Raw genomic sequence first — 17,973 nt, forward strand, 5'->3', positions numbered from 1 at the left:
CAATTTGGTGGATCAGACAGTAATTAGTCCATGATGGGCAGTTATGGCCATCCCATTCAGTCTGCTGGGGTAGTAGCATGACAGGATCTGATTTTCAAATAATATATAGTTCTCTGCTGCAGATGGCACTACTTACTCCAGGAAGTTAGGACTTTACTCTCAGACTCTCCTATTGTGGCTTGGCACAGGCGCCATTGCAACATTCTTTCCTCCGACTGATATCTCCAGTACTGGAGGACTGGCCAAGTCATCTGGTCCAAGCCACAGGATTGCTTGCATCACAGTCTAGGTATGCTACAGAGTGCTTTCTGGGCCTCGCTCAAAGTTAGCAGTATTTTACAACGTCATTCAGCAAATGATTGGAGCAATATTTCCAAGTGCAAAGTATGCTGCCCACCAAAAGTTGAGGAGGTTTACCAAGTTTTATTACTTCTCCTTTAGGCCTGTGGTGGGCCCCTGAATCTATAGGGTTTATCTCCTACCCTCTGGACCCCACTTCCCTTACTAAGGCTTTCAGAGTACTCGCCACTTGTAGCTCCTCACATGCAATTTATCAATATAAAATTATATTGATACAAAATATTGATGTTGACATATAAAAACATATTGATATCATCAATATAAAAGAACAATGTGATGTTCCACAGAATATCTAAATGTTCCAGGTCCCTTTAAACCGTATTATGATAGAGAAAAGAAGAATTCACATAACCCCAGGGCAATATCCGGATGGTATAATGTCATTGTACAAGGGAACTGCTTCTGATATTTCTTCCTGATGAATACGGAAAACACATTTGGCAGATCAATAACCACATACCACGTACCCACGGTTTTGTTAATTTGCTATAACAAAGATGCCACATCTAACACAACAATTGCAGCTGGGCTTCCTACTTGGTTAAGTTTGTAATGGACCTCTCTCACCGACCATGATCCATTTGGTTTTAGTAGGGACCAGATTATTGATTAAAATGGGAAAATACGGGGACCACAATGCCTGCAACTGCTGTCAACTACTAGGTCCATTCCAATGCCATTTTTTGAACCTGGGGAATGACATAGTAGTCATGGACTTTGTGGGTCCATGAACCCAGTGGACCCAGGGAAGAATGATCTGGGCTAGAATTCCAGGTATTACTTCACGCCCATATTCCTTTATCCTAAAAATGGAAATATAATGCAGAGAGAAAATGTCTTTGCAGCTTCTTCAGCTACATGTATAGCTTTGCCAGGTAGCTTAAAAGAAGGAAAGTGTACTGGTTTCTGAAGCCACTGAATCAGCCATCATTTAAAAGTCAGTCATGAGATCAGCCAAGATGGCGGACGAGAAAGCACCTTGAGTTCGTCTCCTCTCACGAGCACAACAAAACCTCAGCTATCTGCAGAACAACCATCTATGAAAAAGACCGAAACCTACCAGAAAAGATTTTCTGCAAGTGAAAACATAAAGACAGGTAAGAGGGGCGGACTCACGGTATAATCAAGTCCCATACCGCCAACGGGGTGGGTGACCGACTAACTGGAGAATATAGTGCCGAGGTTCTCCCACAGGAGTGAGAGCTCTGAGCCACACATTGCGCTCCCCAGCCTGAGGGTCCTGCACCGGGAAAACGAGCCCCCAGAGCATTTGGCTTCCAAGGCCAGTGGGGCTTAATTTCGGGAGTCCCAACAGACTGAGGGAAACAGAAACTTCACTCTTAAAGGCACACACCAAACGTCAAGCGCACCGAGACCCAAGGCAAAAGTAGTAGTTTGATAGGAGCAGAGGCCAGACCTACCTGCTGGTCTTCAAGAGTCTCCTAAAGAGGCGGAGGGCAGCTTCGGCCCATGCTGGGGCAGAAATATTTAGGCGCTCGTTCTACCGCGCCAAGCCGGCGCCAGCTGGCGCCACTGTGGAGGCTCCTCCCTCTCGCTCGTTTGCGCCAAACCGGGCCCCGCCCAGCAGCCTGCAGCTGCCAGAGCTGGGACGCCCGCCTCAGGCCAGACCTGGCCCCGCCCAGCAGCCTGCAGCTGCCAGAGCTGGGACGCCCGCCTCAGGCCAGACCTGGCCCCGCCCAGCAGCCTGCAGCTGCCAGAGCTGGGACGCCCGCCTCAGGCCAGGCCTGGCCCCGCCCACCAGCCTGCAGCCGCCAGAGCTGGGACGTCCTCCTCAGGCCAAACGACTAAGAGGACACGGACACAGCCCCGCTCAGCAGCTTCCAGAGCCCCCAGTCACCTCTAGGGAAACCGCCACACAGGCCCTGCCCACCGGTGGGCCAGACAACAGCTCCACCCACCAGTGGGCAGAAAACCACAATCCCACAGCAGGCCAGACCCTGCCCTGGGACAAGCTGGACCCCAGCCCTGCCCACTAGCAGGCCAACACAAGCTTTGGAACAACCCAGACCCCATACCCAGCTGTGTCGGGAACTCACACACACCCCAACAATCTGACACCAGCTCTGGGACCCCTGGGCACTGCATCTGGACTCAGGACCTGGCCCTACCTGCCCTTAGTCCAGCAGTGGGATTCACCCACCAGTGGGAGGACCTGGCTTCACCCACCAGTGGGAGGGCAATAGCTCCAGAGTCTTCTAGACCCTGACTCCACCCACCAGTGAGCCTGCACTAGCCCCGGGGCCCCCTAGGGTTCTGCAGCCAGCAAACTAGTGACCAGGCCCCACCAACCAGCAAGGGCAGCAGCATCTGCACAAGGCAGGGCCTGGCAACCCACCAGACTAGGGGCCAACCAAGCATAACGGATCACACACATAGTCAACCCGCCACAGCAGAAGGACTCACACAGCCTTCTTAGAGGAAATCCCTAGAACATATAGCTTGGGTGATAAGAGGGAAGTACACTGCTGGGACACATAGGACATCTCCTACAGAAGGCCACTTCTCCAAGGTCAAGAAACGTAAATAACCTACCACATACATAAAAATACAAATAGCAACTTAGACAAAATGAGGCAGCAGAGGAACATGTTCCAAATGAAGGAACAAGATAAAACCCCAGAAGAACTAAGTATAGTGGAGATAGGCACTCTACCTGAGAAAGAGTTAACAATAATGATCGTAAAGATGATGAAAGAACTCAGGAGGAGAATGGATGCAAAGAGCGAGAAGTTAGAAGCCTTTAGCAAAGAGTTAGAAAGTATAAAGAACAACCAAATAGAGATGAAAAATATAATAGCTGAAATGAAAAATACATAGAAGGAATCAGTAGCAGACTAAATGACTCAGAAGAACAAATCAGGGAGCCGGAAAACAGTGGTAGAAATCACAACTGCTAAACAGAAAAAAAGAAAAAGGAATTAAGAAATGAGGACAGTTTAAGAAACCTCTGGGACAACATCAAGGGCACTAATATTCACATTATAGGGGTCCCAGAAGGAGAAGCATGAGAGAAGGGGGGCCAAGAAAGTATTTGAAAACATAATAGCTGAAAACTTCCCTAACCTGAAAAAGGAAACAGTCATCCAAGTCCAGGAAGCACAGAGAGTCCTGTACAGGATGAACCCAAAGAGGAACACATCAAAGACACATTGTAATTAAAATTACAAAAATTAAAGATAAAGAGAGAATATTAAAAGCAGCAAGGGAAAAGCAACAAATAACATACAAGGGAACTCCCATAAGGCTATCAGCTGATTTTTCAGCAGAAACTCTGCAGGCCAGAAGGGAGTGGCATGATATTTAAAGTGATGAAAGGGAAAACCTTATGACCAAGAATATTCCACCCAGCAAGGCTCTCATTCAGATTCAACGGAGAAATCAAAAGCTTTACAGACAAACAAAAGATAGATGAGTTCAGCACTACCAAACCAGCTTCACAAGAAGTGTTAAAGGAACTTCCCTAGGAGAAAAAGAAAAGGCCACAACTAGAACAAGAAAATTACAAAATGAAAAATTCACCAATAAAGGCAAACATATAGTAAAGGTAGGAAATCATCCACATACAAAGCTAGTAAGGAGATTAAAAGACAAAAGTAGTAAAATCATCTATATCCACAATAAGCAGTTAAGGGATACACAAAACAATTAGATGTAAAATATGATATCGAAAACAGTAATCACGAGGGGAGGAGACTACAACTGCAGAGTTTTTTAATGCACTTGAAATTAAGAGATCAGCAACTTAAAACAATCATGTATATATATAGACTGCTATATAAAAACCCCATGCTAACCACAAACCAAAAATCTATAATAGATATACACATAAAAAAGAAAAAGAAATCCACTCAACACTAAAGGTAGTTATCAAAAATATAAGAGAAGAGAACAAAAGAAGGGAAAAGAAAACCTACAAAAACAAACCCAAAACAATTAACAAAATGGCAATAAGAACCTACATATTGATAATAACCTTAAATGTAAATGTACTAAATGCTCCAACAAAAAGACATAGAGTGGCTAAATGAATACAAAACTAGACTGGTATATATGCTGTCTACAAGAGGTTCAGTTCAGATCTAGAGACACACACATACTGAAAGTAAGGGAATGGAAAAAATATTCCATGCAAATGGAAATCAAAGAAAGCCAGACATTTGATTTTAATTTGCAGCAGTTGATTATTGGTGAGTGAGAACATCTCTACTGTGTTCGGTTACTGGCTGTGAATTACCTTCTGGTGTCCTCCGCTTGTTTAGAATTAAATTGATGGGTTGACAATAATAAAGATTGATGACCAATTTTTGTTACAAAAAAAAAAAAAAAGCCAGAATAGCTAGACTCAGACAAAAGAGACTTTAAAATAAAGACTGTTACAAGAGATAAAAATGGAATCATAATGGGATTTGGGGCTCCCAATTATCAGAATCAGTTTGGACTCTGGATTTAACAACGCTTCAGAGTTCTAGGTATTTCTCTCTGCCCAGTGCATGGTTACCAGAGTAAATGACCATAAATCCCTTTGAGGAAAGATTAAAGGAATCACTAGATTATACAAAATCTGTGTTTATGCAGGGTCCTTCATCATAGGAACTTTATTTCTGCTGATGAATCTGAGATTTGGTTTAGGTCTGGAAACAGAACAAGGAATTGTGACTTTTTCACTGAAGTGGCTGACCCCAGTCTTCTGGTCATTCTTGATCTCTTCTGACTATATATGCAGCAGCATTCTTTTCACCTGCCCATCTATCTCATTCTATAAATACCAAGTTATATTAGCCATCTCAATAGATCTCTCTGTCTCAGGACACCTGGCTGCCATTTCAAATTTTCTGTCATAGTACTTAAGCCCACCTTATGTTTTGCCTTTAAGTGCTGCCACGTAGCCACTGCTATTCTGAGATCTTTGTCATTCCCACTGCTGCTCAACAGAGCCAGTTTCATGGACATTCAACCAGCACAGCCCCACAGGCCCTGCACTCAGAAGTGTCCCCATATTTGGAGTTCAGTGCTCTGTTGTCACCATCTTGAATTTGCTTTTATAAGTGAAATTTGATGGGATGATGAAGCATACACTAGGGACTTGGAACCTTGGATCATATGTGGTTCCAGCTCCTACCACTTCACTCACCCTAGGACAAGTTCTTGACCAAGCACTCTTCCTGCTTAGTGACCACTGCCCCCTTCCATGTCCAGCAGGGGCCTGAATACAGATGTGGGTGACTGGTGTCAGGCATATGCACTGCACACCTGGAAGGGTCTACTATCACCCTGCAAGTACATATCTCATGCCCAGGGAATCACACTTTAGATAGCAAATAAAAACAACAAAAAAATGACAGGTCCAGAAAGACCAAAAAGGAAAGGAAGAAGCTTTTTTCCTGATTTTTCCAGATTCATTGAGACATATTTGACATATAACATTGTTAAGTTTAAGGTGCACATGTGATGATTTGATACATTTACATTTTGAAAAATGATTACCACAATAAGTTTAGTTAATACATTTATCACCTCATATAATTACTATTCTTTGCTGTGGTGGTAGTCATGAGAACATTTAAGATTTACTTTCTTAGCAACTTTCAAGTATATAATACAGTATGAAGTAGAGTCACCATGCTGTACATTAGATCTCCAAAACTTATTCATCTTCTAACTGAAGTTTATACCCTTTGACCAACATCTCCTAACTTCCCCCAACACCTCCCTCCGCAACCCCTGGCAATCATCAATTTACTCTCTGATTCTATGAGTTCCGCTTTTTAAAGATTCCACATATAAGTGATATCATACAGTATTTGTCTTTCTCTGTCTGACTTATTTCACTTAGCATAATGCCCCCAAGTTGTTTCATCCATGTTGTTGCAAATGGCAAGATTTCCTTTTTTTATGGTTGAATTATATATATATATATATATATATATATATATAAATATAATGTATACATCCATTATATATCCTTCTTTATCCATTCATCTGTCGAGAGACATTGAAGTTGATTCCATGTCTTGGCTATTGTGAATAATGGTGCAATGAACAGATATCTCTTCAAGATAGTGATTTCATTTCCTCTGGCTATATACTCAGAAGTAGGATTCCTGAATCATATAGTAGTTCTATTTTCCATTTTTTCAGGACCTTCCATACTGTTTTTCACTGTGACTGCACAAATTTACATTCCCACCAACAGTACACAGGGTTCCCTTTCTCCACATCCTCCCAACACTTCCTTTTTGGTAATAGATATTCTCACAGGTGTGAGATGATATCATATTGTGGTTCTAACGTGCATTTCTCTGATGATTAGAGGTGCTGAACACCTTTTCATGTACCTGGTAGTGCTCTCAAGCATCTACATAGATATCCATCTCAAATATGAGGGTACATCCTTTCCTTACCAAGACCTTACTTTGGTTTGGGGTTAAAAGTTTTAAAACCCTATAGAATGCAGTCAAATATCCACTTATTGGGACTTCCCTGGTGGCACAGTGGTTAAGAATCCACCTGCCAATGCAGGGGACAAAGGTTCGATCCCTGGTCCGGGAAGATCCCACATGCCGCAGAGCAACTAAGCCCGTGTGGCATAACTACTGAGCCTGCGCTCTAGAGCCGGTGCTCTGCAACAAGAGAAGCCACCACAATGAGAAGCCCACGCACTGGAACGAAGAGTAGCCCCCGCCGCCACAACTAAAGAAAGCCCGCATGCAGCAACAAAAACCCAACGCAACCAAAAATTTAAAAATTAAAAAATCCACTTATTATCAAACTTTCTGTCAGAGGATTATCCAACAGAAAATTTTATCTGCTTAACTATATATACAAAATTAACTTCATTTTCTACTCAAACTTCACTTCCCCAAAGGTCCAGAGCTGTGTGGATAACACCCCTGCCCTGGCAATAACCCAAACTCAAAACTCAAGCATCTCTTTTGACTCCTCAAGAAGTAACATCTCTCTCACAATTTTATACTTCCATGACTGCCATTCTTAATTTCTCACTTTCAATTTTGCAATTCCTCATTGTCATCCTCAGTTTAATCACCCCATCACTCTAAGCTATGTTCCCTGTTATGGAGTTTAACTGCCTAACTGCTCTCCCTGCCTCTTGACAACCTTTGTATTCATCTTGTATATGGCTATCAGATTAGCTTTCTTGCGGACCACCTATGTCATATGACAAGGCTTTTCAACAACTGTCAATCATAAAAACTAAAGTACAACTCCTTTAGATAGCTCCTCAATGCTCTCTGTGGCCTGACTCTAAACTAACATTACATAGCCTACATTTTTATTGTTTATGATTACCTCTCTTTATGTGCCATCCTCCCCATACCCTCCTTGTCCTTTCCTGCTGCTGCCTCTCTACTTGTTCTTCTAGCTCTGGTGGGAAACCACTCCTATCCATTCTTCCTGGCACAGGCTGGTGAACAGAGCTGTGGTTAAATGACCAGCCTCTAAAGCCAAACTGCAGGTCACTTGCTAGCAGGTTATTTAATCTCTATACCTTAGTTTCTTTTCCTGGAAAATATGTGGGGTGGGGGGGTGGATTGCATCTACCTCATAGAGTTGTTGTGAGCATTAAATAAGTTAATACATGCTTAATGCCTGGTACCTGATTAGCAATGAAAAGAGGTTAGATTTTTTTTTAATAAATTTATTTATTTTATTTATTTATTTTTGGCTGTGTTGGGTCTTCGTTGCTGCGTGTGGGCTTTCTCTAGTTGCAATGAGCGGGGTCTACTCTTCGTTGAAGTGCGCAGGCTTCTCATTGCAGTGGCTTCTCTTGTTGCAGAGCACGGGCTCTAGGCACATGGGCTTCAGTAGTTGTGGCACACAGGCTCAGTAGTTGTGACTCACAGGCTCTAGAGCACAGGCTCAGTAGTTGTGGTGCACGGACTTAGTTGCTCCGCGGCATGTGAGATCTTCACGGACCAGGGCTCAAACCCGTGTCCCCTGCATTGACAGGCATATTCTCAACCACTGCACCACCAGGGAAGCCCAAGAGGTTAGCTCTTAATGGTTATTATCACCTCCTTCGTGTAGACTCCCCTGATTCCTCCAGTGAAAATAACCTATTCTTCCTCTCAAATATTATGATGACTTCTCTGTCCTTCTCTAATGATTTTTATCATTTCTTACCATGGGATATTTATTTGTATAGACATCTTATTTTCTCTATAGAATATAAGCTTCAGTTTATCATTGTATATCCCAACTCAATAAATTTCACATATTTAACATTAAATTTAATTAATGAAATGTTGGTTGTGAGATTGAATATAATTGTGGTGAGAGCAGTAGAATTGTTTTTTCACTCTCTCTTAGAGGTTATCATCACTGTCACAACCTGGAGAAAATATCGATAAAATAAAGGAGTGTCTGCATACCCCAGCCCTGCCTACAGCCTCTTTTGCATTGATTATTATTTCTCCCCAAAAATGAGCTGTTTGTACAAAATGGCAGTGACAATGAACCATTGAAATATGGCTGACAAATTCTCTCTCTGGTTCCCCTTCCCCATAAACCACAGCAAAATAAGCAAAACCTTGACCAAGATCCAAAGGGGACAGGCTTTGTGGTTGCCTTCTCCTTCATGTAAATTCCTATCATGGATTATAATCTTAATAATGGTACTTTTATTCTGCCTCATATTGTAGACATTTGCATGCAGTTTTTCTCATGTTTATCCCTTTGCCGTTAAAACGGAAGCTCCTAAGGTTAGAGGCCATGGCCCACGTAGTTTTGTATCCCCTACAGTGCCTTGCACTGTGCTGCAAGTAGTATGGTCAATACTATATATTTGGAATACGGAAAAAGGAATCTTGATCTGTGCAGAGGTTGTGCTATCTTGATTTGTGCAGAGGCTGAACAACGTTGAAATTGACTGAGCGTGTAGGAAGGATAGCATTGCCTGGCAAGAAAGCCAGATAATACAAAAACGTGCTGGTTTCTACATGAAATAATTCAGCACTCAATAGGCAAAGTTCTTAGTCACCATAGCCTAGTGAAAGAGAGTGGACTTTAAAGTTGAACTGAATTAGTTGTGCGTGTGTGTGTACCACTCAGTAGATGTTTAACCTTGAGAACAGTATTTAACTTTTCTTGAGTTTCAGAATCTCCGATTGTAAATGGAAGGAATATCTACCTTGTGGGCTTGAGTCGAGAATTAAATGAAGTAACATATGTAAGGCTTACTGAACAGGGCTCAGTATATAGAGCATATACAATAAGTGCTTGATAACGGTAGTTCTGTTGAGTATGACTTGATATGTGCTAGAAGGTAAAAAAGTAAAGAAGGCAAGTTTAGCTATCCTTTCAGGAATAGCCAAAAGAGATGACATCAGCAAGTAATTGATAAAAAGAAGACAAGATAAATCAGTACAAGACGTAATAAGCATGTGCCTTTGTGAATACGGAGGAAAGCCCAGACTTGTGTGTTAGATGTGATGCAACGCTTTTCAGCCTCTTCTAGGTTGTACAAAATATTTAAGATATAAAATGGAAATCAATTTTATCAAATCAACTCCAGAGTAAGTGAGTCAGCAAATACCCATTTTACTCTTGTAGAGATGATTTTTTCGAATGTTCATAGCTTATACAGAGTCCCTGGTGGAAGCAAGAGCCACTAAGGTAAAGTCTTTATCTATAACCACAGAGGGAGAGATTGGAGGAGGAGTGAGTGCCCATTCCAATTAGTAATGTCAAGTTAGTTATAAAAAAAATATTCCCAAGTTCCTCTAGCATAGTGGGAGAGCAAATAGGGAACAGAGAAGACTCACTCTTCTACATGTTCCCTTAGCTTACCTCCTTCCTGCCCTACACTCCTATCTATTGATTCTTGAACCTCTCCGGTCATGGAAACTGGGGATTACATCCCAAAAAAACCTGTTATAGTCAGGAAATCACCAACACTCCATTTTCCCAGTTTGAGTGGTCTAACCACCCAGATTCCCACTGACACACCTCACTTACCTTGCCCAACTTTGTTCCATGCCTACTCTCCCTCCTTATCAAGCCATGACTGCTGCAGCAGAGAGAGCCAGACCACAGAAACCACATCCGTGAAGACAGCACTGTTTCCATTCACTGCTTTTCCAATGACTTGTTGGTGCTACTGCCCAAGTCCAAAAATCATAGACCTAGAGAATTTTTTTTAAAAAATGAAAGCCTATTAATAAATGTAAAAAAAATAATATTAGAAACACCATTTTAATGATGCCAAATGAAACTATATTTACCTTGTACTCTTCTCTTTATTGCTTTAGACAGTAAGCAAATATTTATTCTAGAATGATGACTTAAGTACAAGGGGGGGTCTTTGATTTTATTAAACATGTCCTTAATACATTTACTTTTAATATCCAGTGAATCCCTAATCAGTGTATAAGATATGTTTATTCCAAAATTCAAATATTTGTTGGTTAAATTTCATTAGGTAGGCAACATAGTCTCTGCTTCATGCAATAATTGCAAAATGTAATAAGAGAACTATCTAGGTATAGCTCAGAACAGAGTTTAAATTTTGCTTGATTTTATTCTGTTTTTAGCTAATATTCATTGGGCTCTCACTCTGTGCTAGGCACTTCACATGCCTTATCCCACTTAATGTTGGAAACATCTCTCAGAGGCTGGTAATAAAATTGCCTCCATTTGACTGATGAGGAAACTGAGGCACAGAGAACTTAGGTAGTTTGCCCAAGGTCATGCACTAGTAAATGAAAGAGTCAGGACCTGAGTAAAGACAGTGTGACTTCAGAGACCCTCCCCCCATCCCTCCCCCCCCCTCCCCCGCCTACCCTAATGCTCCCTCTGCTGGACTGAGTCAGAAAAGGTGGGCTATCTGCAAGTAACATAATCTCAGTTTAGTCAAGTATTTCTCCTAAATCAGGCATTATTTCTGTATATTAAAATGTTAAATGAGTTGTATAAAATTCAAAAATATTTATGAAATCCAAACTGTTTCATTTATTAATGACTGGCTAATGACTTGTAATTAAAGCACAATCTGTTAAGCCAAACAAACAAACAAAAAGTTAGCTTATTGGTTTGGAATGTAAATAGAGAAATCATTAACTGACTACTGTCTTTCCCTGCGGCTATATTTGATCTTTCGTTAGCACTTGGAGTGTATAGCAGAAATAGAGTAGATTGGCTTTCCTGGTAGGAAAATGTATACTACCTTTCAACTTTGACCTTTATTAAACCCTCCAAATCTCTGATATTCCTGTCAGGTTGAGAAAATGGGCTCACTCCTTCTTAGGAGCAGAAATCTGGCTGTTTTCCTTGACCACAAAAAATACCAGAAGATCTTAGCTATCTTTTTTGGCAGATGCCTGCTACTGATTACTAGTAAGATGAGGCAAGAGGCTATGAGTGACATTGCCCAAATATATCAGGACTAATGGAAAAACACTCAGAATGTATGTCGTGTCTAATGGTGGGTTAGTAATAACATTTTTGCACACAAACAACAGACACATTTTTTATATGACTTTTCATTCATTGATGACTTATTATAGGAAGCCACTAGATACATGTGAAAATAAATATTTGCTCTCAGCTACAGTCATTTCTTCTCACTTTTGATTGCATTCTCTTCTAACATCTGCTTCTCAAACAAGGGTAGGTTTTAGAATTATAATACAAGAAATCCATTCCTCGCAGAAAAACAAAAATAAACCCAAGTGTTCTGATTAGCATTATTAGAGTATCCGGAAATAGGACTGCGTTACTGGAAAATCACTTCGAATCACTGCTCTTTGAAGCAGAATTATTAGTATTTGAAAGAAGAGAAGTATGTTGTCCTAAATATGGACTCCAGAAATTTGCAGACAATTTTAAGACCCAAACTCTGCAGTCTTCACAGTGATGCTGGGCTGTGAGTTCAAATATAGTATTCCTTTTTTGGAAATGACCATTGTCATTGGATGTTAAACTCCAGCTAAATGTAAGGCTCATAAGATTGATCTCCATTCAATAATTTCCTTATCCATCTCGTCATTATCATCATTATTATAGTCAGTGGCAAAGACATCTCCTGCTGCTTTTAGGAATGTACTCTGAAGTTAACACATCCTAGCAAGGAAGCTTCTCAAACTTCAGAAATGCCGCTACAGAAGCAATAATGGGATTTAAAAATTAAACACAAATTGCAATCCTTATCTTGCCTAGAAACAACACTTACACACTATGTGTTATTAACATTTATCCTGCATGGCAATATCACCAGGCTTGCTTGCTTGGATAGACAAACTGCCCCCCTCTGAGCTTGCTAAGAAAACCTTTCAGGTGCACCAGCTTGGCCAGTCTTGGCATAGGCAAAATAGGGAGTTGACTGCGTGCTTTGTGGGCTCCACTTTCTCTCCTGCCTTGTCCCCAAATCCCCTCTATTAAAGTAAATTGAAAGACTCAGATACAGAAGAAGAATGGCAATAGTAAGCTCCAAGGGGCTGTAATGCAGTCAACCCCTGGACTAAGTTAGCAGGTAGGTCCTAGAGGGGTGTCTCAGTGGAAGGTTGGGACAAGAGAGACCCATCTCAGAGTTGGGAAATGCATTTCAGGAGCCTGAGAGCTAGGTGGTGGAAGGAAAATATCTAGGAAGATAGCTTGAGTTACAGAGTAGCTATTATGCTATCAGAAAACTTGCAAACATGATGTCCTTGAAATAGAGTAGCCAGACTTACCAAATAAAAATGCAGGATACACAGGCACTCCAGTTAATTTAATTTTCAGGTAAGCAACAAATATTTTTTTAAATTTAAGTCTGTCCCATGCAATATTTGGGACATACATTAAAAAGATTATTAGTTTACCTGAAATTCATATTTAACTAAGCATTCTTTATTTTGTCTGGTGATCCCTCCTCCCTTTACATGACCTGTGTTTCAGCCTGAATTACATCCTTAAGCCCAAGAGTTTTAAGCCACCAGAAAACAGTTCTCAAAGTGTGATCCCTGCCTCAGCAGCCTCAGCTGCACCTGGGAAGCTGTTAAAGTGCAAATTCTCATTCCCCACTGCAGACCTGCTCCAGCCCAGAAATTATACTGAGACCTCTAGGAGATTTTGCCACACACTCAAGGTGGAGCACCATTTCCCAGAGCATCTGAAGGCTGAGGGACTGTAGAGGTTTGGTGAGATAATGAATAAAAGAGGAGAACTTGATCTGGAGAGTCTACGAGAAAGAGTCAGGAACAATCCCAGGTACATCAACTGGGTTGAAAAACCTGAGATTCTTGACCCCTTTGCAATGTGACTGTGCTCATTAGATTTGATATCTACCATTTCCTAGTTCCTTTTATTGATGATGAATAAAATAGGTTATAATGAAAAGAGTTTGTGTGCTTATCTTCAGGAACACTGAAGGTGGGAATACCTGCTATGTTTTAAATTGAAGTATAGTTGATTTATAATATTATATTAGTTTCAGGTATACAACATAGTGATTCAATATTTTTATAGATTTAAATCATGCTTCAATTAAAGTTATTGCAAAATAATGGCTATATTTCTCTGTGCTGTATAGTGTATCCCCAGTGTCCACCATTTCTGAAGGGAAAGTCATGTAATAGGGAAAAAAAGGGAGTTTTGGGCCCTGGGACTTCCAAGAAATGGCCTCCAAGGCCTGAGAAATGAGCCATGGGGGATTCCAAGCAGGAAGTTCCTTGTGTTTCCTGACAGGAGTATAGTGCTGAGCCTGAGAGACTTGTTTCCCTCACAGTTGTGCTTTTAGGGACTAAACACAGCACAGACCTGGTGCTTTCCCCATGATTCCCACAACACTCCAGTATGTTACAGTGCGATGGGAGAGGGCCTCCAACCACCATCCAGTCCAAACTACCCGATAACACTGCTCCAGGACCACATGCTGTTTGCCAGGCCTCTCTGTCCCCAGCACTCATCTGCCCAGAGGCCGGCCTGGCTCCAGATCTGTCCCTTCATCCCAACTGGCAGAAGGATCATTCAAATGATCCTCATTTAAGCTCATTTAAGCTGAAGAGGTAAAGCCCTCTCACTTCAGACCTACTCTGTGCTTAACAGTGGTGCCTACGTTTTCTTTCTGTAAAACGTAGATAATTATAATGTTTATCTTTGAGTATGGCTATGAGGATTAAAGAGTTAATGTACTTAAAGTTTAGAACAATGCCTGACTCACAGGAAGGGATTGGTAAATGTTGCTATTAGTAGTCGTAGTAGTAGTACTGCTACTACTACTACCACTGCCACTACTGCTACTACTAGAAATCGTATTCCCTGGGCTCAGTGTTTCGGTTGGAAGGAAGAGAAGAGTTATATAACATCAGTACATCAATTGTGTATGGCAGGCTGTGCTTTCCCAGAGTTGGTCTATGAACAAAAGCTTCCCTGGCTCCTTAAAAATCAACTCAGGAGCTTATCATATATTCAGATTCTCGTTCTCCACCCCAGAAGTCTTATCTGGCAAGCAGGGAATGGATAACAAGCACCCAGGGAGTTTCTGGTGGTTTCTGAGGTTTAGGAATCACTGCTCTAGGAGACAGCACCCCTCAAGCCACAACTGCCCACAGCTTCAAGAAAGACCTTTCTTGAAGACCTTTCCATTCAATCAATTGCTTCCTTCTACTTCAAGTAACTCCTTGAAAGTTAATTGATGGAAAGTGTTAAATGGTTTATTATGAGACTCAGTTCTGTTGGCGTCAGGAGAGGCTATTTTACTCCAGCGATGCATGACTAGTAATAGTAGCTGTTACAGTTAAATGCTTACAATATGCCAGGACTATACTAGGCAGTTCTTATACATGATGTCTAATCTTTCCAGGAAAATACTATTATTCTTGTTTTACAGATGAGGAAACCAGAACACCAAGAAGTTAAGTATTTACGTAAGGTCATACTATTACAAAATGACAGCGTCAAGGTTCAGGTCTGACAGACAATAAAGCTTAGGCCTCTTTCTCTACTCCAGTAGCTCTCAAACATTAGTATGGTAGGGAAATGGAAAAAACAGCAACAACAACAACAAAAAAAAAAGCTTAAAAAATCAACTTTAAAAATTTGGATTTCTGGGCCCAAAAAACAAAGCTTCTGGTTCAATAGGCATGGGTGGGCTTAGAAACCTGCATTATTAACAGGCAGCCCCTATAATTTGAATGCTGGTGGTCTTAGCCCACATTTGGGGAAGCACTACTCAGTGCAATGTCTCATCTTGATTTTTTTCCTTTTTTGTTTTTAAAGACTATTTTTTAGAGCAGTTTTAGGTTCATAGCACAATTGAGAAGAAGGTACAGAGATTTCCCATATACCCCCTGCACCGCCCCCAGGTGTAGCCTCCTCCATTATCAACATCCCCCACCAGAGGGATACATTTGTTATAAGTGATGAGCCTACCTTGACACATCATTATCCCCCAAAGTCCATTGTTTACTTTAGGATTCGTTCTTGGTGTTCTATGGATTATACACAAAGGTATAGTGACATGTATCTACCATTACAGTAACATACAGAGTATTTTCACTGCCCCAAAAGTTCTCTGTACTCTAACACTTAGATTTTAATTTTTTTTTAATATATTTTATTATTTATTTGGCTGCGTCAGGTCTTTAGTTGTAGCACGCGGGATCCTCATCGCCATGTGCCGGCTTCCCTCTAGCTGGGGCACACAGGCTCTCGAGCCCACAGGCTTGCCCAGCAGCATGTGGGATCTTAGTTCCGACCAGGGCTCAAACCAGTGTCCCCTGCATTGGAAGGTGGATTCTTAACCACTGGACCACACGGGAAGTCCCTCTAACACCTTGATTTTAAATCTCTTCAGCCCCACTGAATATTAAGAAGTTTAAATAAGTCCCAAATATTTTCTAAAAGGATAGTTTTGTGTTGATTTTTAAACACTTGAATAAAAGTTGTGTGATTAGCACTTGCTCCAAGGAAATCTTAAACTCTAGTTGTTACCTCAGAGGGCAGCAGATAAATAACCAAGGTTCCTTTTGGATTATGTCTTCAATAGAGACACTGCTCTGAGGAGGATTGTTTTAAAAGGACTGTTGTTGCTTTTTGTTTTCTAACCATGACACCTAGATGAAATATACTTCCTTTTAATTATCTTAAAAGTGGAAATTATATTCAGGTTCATGAATGGAAGATAGACGTTCCCATTTTTCTTTATTCTAAAGTAACTACCAAAATCCTTTAAATATCTGCAGTGTAGACAAATAGAAAAATACTATATTTATGATATAGCATACAATAATATCAATAAAGAAATGTCTGCATGGAACCAAAAAAAAAAACAATGACTTTCGTTTAACCTCAAAATTCAAACCTGACCTTGATAGGACTCCCTTGTATATGGTGATAGTGGGCATGAGTTCCAGGGCACTGAACTTGAGTTCTCTTCCTAGAAATCACAGGCCACAGGTCTGATCCATAGCCCCAGGGGGGCAGAGGAGGTCCCAGTCACAAATCAGCTGAGTGAGGAAAGAACTTGAGGTGTGACAAACAGTCAAAATTGGAGGAATGTCAAAATATCCCTCTTCTGAGGTTAGCACCAAGACACAGCCTCCTTCTGCATGTTGTTCCTATATAACTGCAAAAGCATCAAAACAGGCAGGCTGGCCAGACCAATGGAAAGAGGCAAGACCTTAGTCAAATCGCTTCATCTTTCTAAGCCTCAATTTCCTCCTATGTAAATTTGGGTGAGGAATTTCCTTCCTCATAGAGTTGTTAAATGAGATCATTTTTATGGAGTCCTTAACACACTGCCTGAGACAATGGCATGGAGAAAATGCTTTAAAATTTTGCCATTATTACGCCTCCAACAGTAAATAAATTCGAAAAAAGCTGACAAGCCTATAGGGCATAGTAAAAAGGAAAGGCAAATAGTTAAATAGTGTTCTCTGGAAGCCTTTTAACAGTCACGACTTTGCCCACATTATCAAAGTGCCTGGGTTTAAAATCAATAGGTGCACAATATGATCAGATAGAAGTGCTAAGGTCACATATAGAGGAAGCAATCTGGCGAGTGCACCTTTCATTAACGTTTCAGGCAACAAATTTTGCCTAAATATAGATGAGTTTACATCAGGCTCATCCAAGGTGCGAATGTTCTCTACTGCAGGAAAGCTAAGAAAATCTATTTATGCTCTTTTTGAAACAAACACCCACTAATCGAAAGTAAAAAACTCTCTCTGGCCCTGCTTCCCGGGTACAAAACACTATTTCTCTGATTAATGATCGAGGTATCTGCAAGAACTGCAATGCCAACATTCGCTGGTTCTAACAGTCAGCTACCTCTGCCCAGATGTTAAGCCCATGCCCTCATCCTGGGGGGCGTTTGGTAGTTAGCAGGGCCAGCAGGTGTGTGCACTTGCTACTGTTCCTGGTAGTTGAGCATATGTGCCAGGTCCCTGTTGGGGGGAAAAAAGAGGGTGAAATATATGCTTCACCCCAGCTCTGACAAGGTCAGCTCCTTAAAGAAAGAAAAAGCAAACTTTCTGCCTCGGTATCAAGCTCTATCCTTGTTCATCTGCTAAAACCCCAGCTAATTTTGAAGTTGGCTTTGGCGCTTTCTCCGCCCCCCTTTAGCAATACTTCCTCACGTTGGCGCTCTCCAAATAT

This window comes from Neophocaena asiaeorientalis, unplaced genomic scaffold, assembly GCF_003031525.2.
Source record: "Neophocaena asiaeorientalis asiaeorientalis breed wild unplaced genomic scaffold, Neophocaena_asiaeorientalis_V1.1 scaffold171, whole genome shotgun sequence".
NCBI lineage: Eukaryota > Metazoa > Chordata > Mammalia > Artiodactyla > Phocoenidae > Neophocaena > Neophocaena asiaeorientalis.